Genomic DNA, 7500 nt, shown 5'->3' with positions numbered 1-7500 from the left:
ACCAGGGCCCTGCGTGTGCCGATGGAGCTGGGGGCAACCGCCCGCACCAGGGCCCAACGTGTGCCGATGGTGGCTGAGGGAACCGCCCGCACCAGGGCCCAGCGTGTGCCGATGGTGCTGGGGGCAAGCGCCCGCCCCAGGGCCCAGCGTGTGCCGATGGTGGTCGAGGCAAGCGCCCTCACCACCCCGAGCGTGTGCCGATGGTGGTCGAGGCAACCGCCCGCACCAGGGCCCAGCGTGTGCCGATGGTAGTCGAGGCAAGCGCCCGCACCAAGGCCGAGCGTGTGCCGATGGTGGTCGAGGCAAGCGCCCGCACCAGGGCCCAGCGTGTGCCGATGGTGGTCGAGGCAAGCGCCCTCACCAAGGCCGAGCGTGTGCCGATGGTGGTCGAGGCAACCGGCCGCACCAAGGGCCGGCGTGTGCCGATGGTGTTCGAGGCAACCTCCTGCACCAGGGCCCAGTGTGTGCCGATGGTGGTCGAGCCAGGAGCCCGCACCAAGGGCCGGCTTGTGCCGATGGTGTTCGGGGCAACCGCCCGCACCAGGGCCCTGCGTGTGCCGATGGTGCTGGGGGCAACCGCCCGCACCAGGGCCCAGCGTGTGCCGATGGTGCTGGGGGCAAGCGCCCGCACCAGGGCCCAGCGTGTGCCGATGGTGCTGGGGGCAACCGCCCGGACCAGGGCCCAACGTGTGCCGATGGTGGTCGAGGGAACCGCCCGCACCAGGGCCCAGCGTGTGCCGATGGTGCTGGGGGCAAGCGCCCGCCCCAGGGCCCAGCGTGTGCCGATGGTTATCGGGGCAACCGGCCGCACCAGGGCCCAGGGTCTGCCGATGGTGCTCGAGGCAACCGCCCGCACCAAGGCTCAGCATGTGCCGATTGTGATCGAGGCAACAACCCACACCAGGGCCCAGCTTGTGCCGATGGCGGTCGAGGCAAGTGCCCGTACCGAAGGGCAGCCTATGCCGATGATGGTCGATGCATGTGCCATCACCATGCGTCATCATGTGCCATTGATGGTCGAGGCCTTGGCCGAAGTTCGATTTTGAGCCACGGTGCCCATGCTTGGCTCCAGCATGTGCTGGTGCCGCATTTTTTTCACTCGGGACAGCATCGCCGGAGCATCGCCGGAGTACCGCCGGAGAACCTGACCGGCGGCATTGGGGTTTCGGCGATTGGGAGGGGGGCCGGGGGGGTGTGCGCACATGATGTGCGATGGGTGCTGGTACTTGGCCTTGTGTTGGCCCCCTATCCCTCATCAAACTTCTGAGAATTCACACCCCCTTAAAGAGCATTTGAGATTTTACAGGTTTGCTACCAGTAGCCGTTAAAGTGTCTGAAATGGGGACACTTTTTTCAAACGGTCACAAAATCTTCTCCACTTCGAGTTTTTAGCTGAATTTTTTTGTGCATGCCAACAAAAATAGAAGGATCATGCCTACAAAATTTGGGGCCAAAAATCCTTATAAAAAAATTTTAAAAAATCCCGAACCGCAAAATGTTTCGAAAATCGTGAAAAATAGAAAACGAGTCATCTTCCAACGAAACTTCACGTGAAGGCTTAGGGGACCATTGTATGAATTTACAAGCCATAAAAATGGCATTGGCACGGCAGAAATTCGAAGATGTGCCTAAACCCACCAGGGCCCAGCGTGTGCCGATGGTGCTCGAGGCAACCGCCCGCACCAGGGCCCAGTGTGTGCCGATGGTGGTCGAGGCAACCGCCCGCACCAGGGCCGATAGTGTGCCGATGGTGCTCGAGGCAACCTGTCGCACCAGGGCCCAGCGTGTGCCGATGGTGATCGAGGCAACCTGCCGCACCAGGGCCCAGCGTGTGCCGATGGTGGTCGAGGCAAGCGCCCGCACCAGCGCCCAGCGTGTGCCGATGGTGCTCGAGGCAACCGACCGCACCAGGGCCCAGCGTGTGCCGATGGTGCTCGAGGCAACTTGCCGCACCAGGGCCCAGCGTGTGCCGATGGCGCTCGAGGCAAGCTCCCGCACCAGGGCCCAGCGTGTGCCGATGGTGCTCGAGGCAACCTGCCGCACCAGGGCCCAGCGTGTGCCGATGGTGCTCGAGGCAACCTGCCGCACCAGGGCCCAGCGTGTGCCGATGGTGCTCGAGGCAAGCGCCCACACCAGCGCCCAGCGTGTGCCGATGGTGCTCGAGGCAACCGACCGCACCAGGGCCCAGCATGTGCCGATGGTGCTCGAGGCAACTTGCCGCACCAGGGCCCAGCGTGTGCTGATGGCGCTCGAGGCAAGCTCCCACACCAGGGCCCAGCGTGTGCCGATGGTGCTCGAGGCAACCTGCCGCACCAGGGCCCAGCGTGTGCCGATGGTGCTCGAGGCAAGCGCTCGCACCAGGGCCCAGCGTGTGCCGATGGTGGTCGAGGCAACCGCCCGCACCAGGGCCCAGCGTGTGCCGATGGTGGTCGAGGCAACCTGCCGCACCAGGGCCCAGCGTGTGCCGATGGTGCTCGAGGCAACCTGCCGCACCAGGGCCCAGCGTGTGCCGATGGTGCTCGAGGCAACCGACCGCACCAGGGCCGAGCGTGTGCCGATGGTGGTCGAGGCAAGCGCCTGCACCAGGGCCCAGCGTGTGCCGATGGTGGTCGAGGCTGCCGATGGTGGTCGAGGCAACCTGCCGCACCAGGGCCCAGCGTGTGCCGATGGTGCTCGAGGCAACCGACCGCACCAGGGCCGAGCGTGTGCCGATGGTGCCGAGGCAAGCGCCCGCACCAGGGCCCAGCGTGTGCCGATGGTGGTCGAGGCAACCTGCCGCACCAGGGCCCAGCGTGTGCCGATGGTGGTCGAGGCAAGCGCCCGCACCAGGGCCCAGCGTGTGCCGATGGTGGTCGAGGCTGCCGATGGTGGTCGAGGCAACCTGCCGCACCAGGGCCCAGCGTGTGCCGATGGTGCTCGAGGCAAGCTGCCGCACCAGGGCCCAGCGTGTGCCGATGGTGGTCGAGGCAACCGCCCGCACCAGGGCCCAGCGTGTGCCGATGGTGATCGAGGCAACCGACCGCACCAGGGCCCAGCGTGTGCCGATGGTGCTCGAGGCAACCTGCCGCACCAGGGCCCAGCGTGTGCCGATGGTGGTCGAGGCAAGCGCCCGCACCAGGGCCCAGCGTGTGCCGATGGTGGTCGAGGCAACCGCCCGCACCAGGGCCCAGCGTGTGCCGATGGTGGTCGAGGCAAGCGCCCGCACCAAGGCCGAGCGTGTGCCGATGGTGGTCGAGGCAAGCGCCCGCACCAGGGCCCAGCGTGTGCCGATGGTGGTCGAGGCAAGCGCCCGCACCAAGGCCGAGCGTGTGCCGATGGTGGTCGAGGCAAGCGCCCGCACCAGGGCCCAGCGTGTGCCGATGGTGGTCGAGGCAAGCGCCCTCACCAAGGCCGAGCGTGTGCCGATGGTGGTCGAGGCAACCGGCCGCACCAAGGGCCGTCGTGTGCCGATGGTGTTCGAGGCAACCGCCTGCACCAGGGCCCAGTGTGTGCCGATGGTGGTCGAGCCAGGAGCCCGCACCAAGGGCCGGCTTGTGCCGATGGTGTTCGGGGCAACCGCCCGCACCAGGGCCCTGCGTGTGCCGATGGTGCTGGGGGCAACCGCCCGCACCAGGGCCCAGCGTGTGCCGATGGTGCTGGGGGCAAGCGCCCGCACCAGGGCCCAGAGTGTGCCGATGGTGCTGGGGGCAACCGCCCGGACCAGGGCCTAACGTGTGCCGATGGTGGTCGAGGGAACCGCCCGCACCAGGGCCCAGCGTGTGCCGATGGTGCTGGGGGCAAGCGCCCGCCCCAGGGCCCAGCGTGTGCCGATGGTTATCGGGGCAACCGGCCGCACCAGGGCCCAGGGTCTGCCGATGGTGCTCGAGGCAACCGCCCGCACCAAGGCTCAGCATGTGCCGATTGTGATCGAGGCAACAACCCACACCAGGGCCCAGCTTGTGCCGATGGCGGTCGAGGCAAGTGCCCGTACCGAAGGGCAGCCTATGCCGATGATGGTCGATGCATGTGCCATCACCATGCGTCATCATGTGCCATTGATGGTCGAGGCCTTGGCCGAAGTTCGATTTTGAGCCACGGTGCCCATGCTTGGCTCCAGCATGTGCTGGTGCCGCATTTTTTTCACTCGGGACAGCATCGCCGGAGCATCGCCGGAGCATCGCCGGAGTACCGCCGGAGAACCTGACCGGCGGCATTGGGGTTCCGGCGATTGGGAGGGGGGCCGGGGGGGTGTGCGCACATGATGTGCGATGGGTGCTGGTACTTGGCCTTGTGTTGGCCCCCTATCCCTCATCAAACCTCTGAGAATTCACACCCCCTTAAAGAGCATTTGAGATTTTACAGGTTTGCTACCAGTAGCCGTTAAAGTGTCTGAAATGGGGACACTTTTTTCAAACGGTCACAAAATCTTCTCCACTTCGAGTTTTTAGCTGAATTTTTTTGTGCATGCCAACAAAAATAGAAGGATCATGCCTACAAAATTTGGGGCCAAAAATCCTTATAAAAAAATTTTAAAAAATCCCGAACCGCAAAAAGTTTCGAAAATCGTGAAAAATAGAAAACGAGTCATCTTCCAACGAAACTTCACGTGAAGGCTTAGGGGACCATTGTATGAATTTACAAGCCATAAAAATGGCATTGGCACGGCAGAAATTCGAAGATGTGCCTAAACCCACCAGGGCCCAGCGTGTGCCGATGGTGCTCGAGGCAACCGCCCGCACCAGGGCCCAGTGTGTGCCGATGGTGGTCGAGGCAACCGCCCGCACCAGGGCCGATAGTGTGCCGATGGTGCTCGAGGCAACCTGTCGCACCAGGGCCCAGCGTGTGCCGATGGTGATCGAGGCAACCTGCCGCACCAGGGCCCAGCGTGTGCCGATGGTGGTCGAGGCAAGCGCCCGCACCAGCGCCCAGCGTGTGCCGATGGTGCTCGAGGCAACCGACCGCACCAGGGCCCAGCGTGTGCCGATGGTGCTCGAGGCAACTTGCCGCACCAGGGCCCAGCGTGTGCCGATGGCGCTCGAGGCAAGCTCCCGCACCAGGGCCCAGCGTGTGCCGATGGTGCTCGAGGAACCTGCCGCACCAGGGCCCAGCGTGTGCCGATGGTGCTCGAGGCAACCTGCCGCACCAGGGCCCAGCGTGTGCCGATGGTGCTCGAGGCAAGCGCCCACACCAGCGCCCAGCGTGTGCCGATGGTGCTCGAGGCAACCGACCGCACCAGGGCCCAGCGTGTGCCGATGGTGCTCGAGGCAACTTGCCGCACCAGGGCCCAGCGTGTGCCGATGGCGCTCGAGGCAAGCTCCCGCACCAGGGCCCAGCGTGTGCCGATGGTGCTCGAGGCAACCTGCCGCACCAGGGCCCAGCGTGTGCCGATGGTGCTCGAGGCAAGCGCCCGCACCAGGGCCCAGCGTGTGCCGATGGTGGTCGAGGCAACCGCCCGCACCAGGGCCCAGCGTGTGCCGATGGTGGTCGAGGCAACCGCCCGCACCAGGGCCCAGCGTGTGCCGATGGTGGTCGAGGCAACCTGCCGCACCAGGGCCCAGCGTGTGCCGATGGTGCTCGAGGCAACCTGCCGCACCAGGGCCCAGCGTGTGCCGATGGTGCTCGAGGCAACCGACCGCACCAGGGCCGAGCGTGTGCCGATGGTGGTCGAGGCAAGCGCCCGCACCAGGGCCCAGCGTGTGCCGATGGTGGTCGAGGCTGCCGATGGTGGTCGAGGCAACCTGCCGCACCAGGGCCCAGCGTGTGCCGATGGTGCTCGAGGCAACCGACCGCACCAGGGCCGAGCGTGTGCCGATGGTGCCGAGGCAAGCGCCCGCACCAGGGCCCAGCGTGTGCCGATGGTGGTCGAGGCAACCTGCCGCACCAGGGCCCAGCGTGTGCCGATGGTGGTCGAGGCAAGCGCCCGCACCAGGGCCCAGCGTGTGCCGATGGTGGTCGAGGCAACCTGCCGCACCAGGGCCCAGCGTGTGCCGATGGTGCTCGAGGCTGCCGATGGTGGTCGAGGCAACCTGCCGCACCAGGGCCCAGCGTGTGCCGATGGTGCTCGAGGCAAGCTGCCGCACCAGGGCCCAGCGTGTGCCGATGGTGGTCGAGGCAACCGCCCGCACCAGGGCCCAGCGTGTGCCGATGGTGATCGAGGCAACCGACCGCACCAGGGCCCAGCGTGTGCCGATGGTGCTCGAGGCAACCTGCCGCACCAGGGCCCAGCGTGTGCCGATGGTGGTCGAGGCAAGCGCCCGCACCAGGGCCCAGCGTGTGCCGATGGTGCTCGAGGCAACCGACCGCACCAGGGCCCAGCGCGTGCCGATGGTGCTCGAGGCAACCTGCCGCACCAGGGCCCAGCGTGTGCCGATGGTGGTCGAGGCAAGCGCCCGCACCAGGGCCCAGCGTGTGCCGATGGTGCTCGAGGCAACCGACCGCACCAGGGCCGAGCGTGTGCCGATGGCGGTCGAGGCAAGCGCCCGCACCAGGGCCCAGCGTGTGCCGATGGTGGTCGAGGCAACCTGTCGCACCAGGGCCCAGCGTGTGCCGATGGTGGTCGAGGCAAGCGCCCGCACCAGGGCCCAGCGTGTGCCGATGGTGCTCGAGGCAACCGACCGCACCAGGGCCCAACGTGTGCCGATGGTGCTGGGGGCAACCGCCCGCACCAGGGCCCAGCGTGTGCCGATGGCGATCGAGGCAACCGCCCGCACCAGGGCCCAGCGTGTGCCGATGGTGGTCGAGGCAAGCGCCCGCACCAGTGCCCAGCGTGTGCCGATGGTGGTCGAGGCAAGCGCCCGCACCAGGGCCCAGCTTTTGCCGATGGTGATCGAGGCAACCGGCCGCTCCAGGGCCCAGCGTGTGCCGATGGTTATCGGGGCAACCGGCCGCACCAGGGCCCAGGGTCTGCCGATGGTGCTCGAGGCAACCGCCCGCACCAAGGCTCAGCATGTGCCGCTGGTGATCGAGGCAACAACCCACACCAGGGCCCAGCTTGTGCCGATGGCGGTCGAGGCAAGTGCCCGTACCGAAGGGCAGCCTATGCCGATGATGGTCGATGCATGTGCCATCACCATGCGTCATCATGTGCCATTGATGGTCGAGGCCTTGGCCGAAGTTCGATTTTGAGCCACGGTGCCCATGCTTGGCTCCAGCATGTGCTGGTGCCGCATTTTTTTCACTCGGGACAGCATCGCCGGAGCATCGCCGGAGTACCGCCGGAGAACCTGACCGGCGGCATTGGGGTTCCGGCGATTGGGAGGGGGGCCGGGGGGGTGTGCGCACATGACGTGCGATGGGTGCTGGTACTTGGCCCTTGTGTTGGCCCCCTATCCCTCATCAAACCTCTGAGAACTCACACCCCCTTAAAGAGCGTTTGAGATTTTACAGGTTTGCTGCCAGTAGCCGTTCAAGTGTCTGAAATGGGGACACTTTTTTCAAACGGTCACGAAATCTTCTCCGGTTCGAGTTTTTAGCTGAATTTTTTTGTGCATGCCAACAAAAATAGAAGGATCACGTCCACAA

The sequence above is a fragment of the Durio zibethinus genome, unplaced genomic scaffold (genome assembly GCF_047325235.1).
Source record: "Durio zibethinus cultivar Kanyao isolate XHJ-2024 unplaced genomic scaffold, ASM4732523v1 HiC_scaffold_3, whole genome shotgun sequence".
Classification (NCBI taxonomy): domain Eukaryota; kingdom Viridiplantae; phylum Streptophyta; class Magnoliopsida; order Malvales; family Malvaceae; genus Durio; species Durio zibethinus.
Note: the sequence above shows the minus strand (reverse complement) of the source record.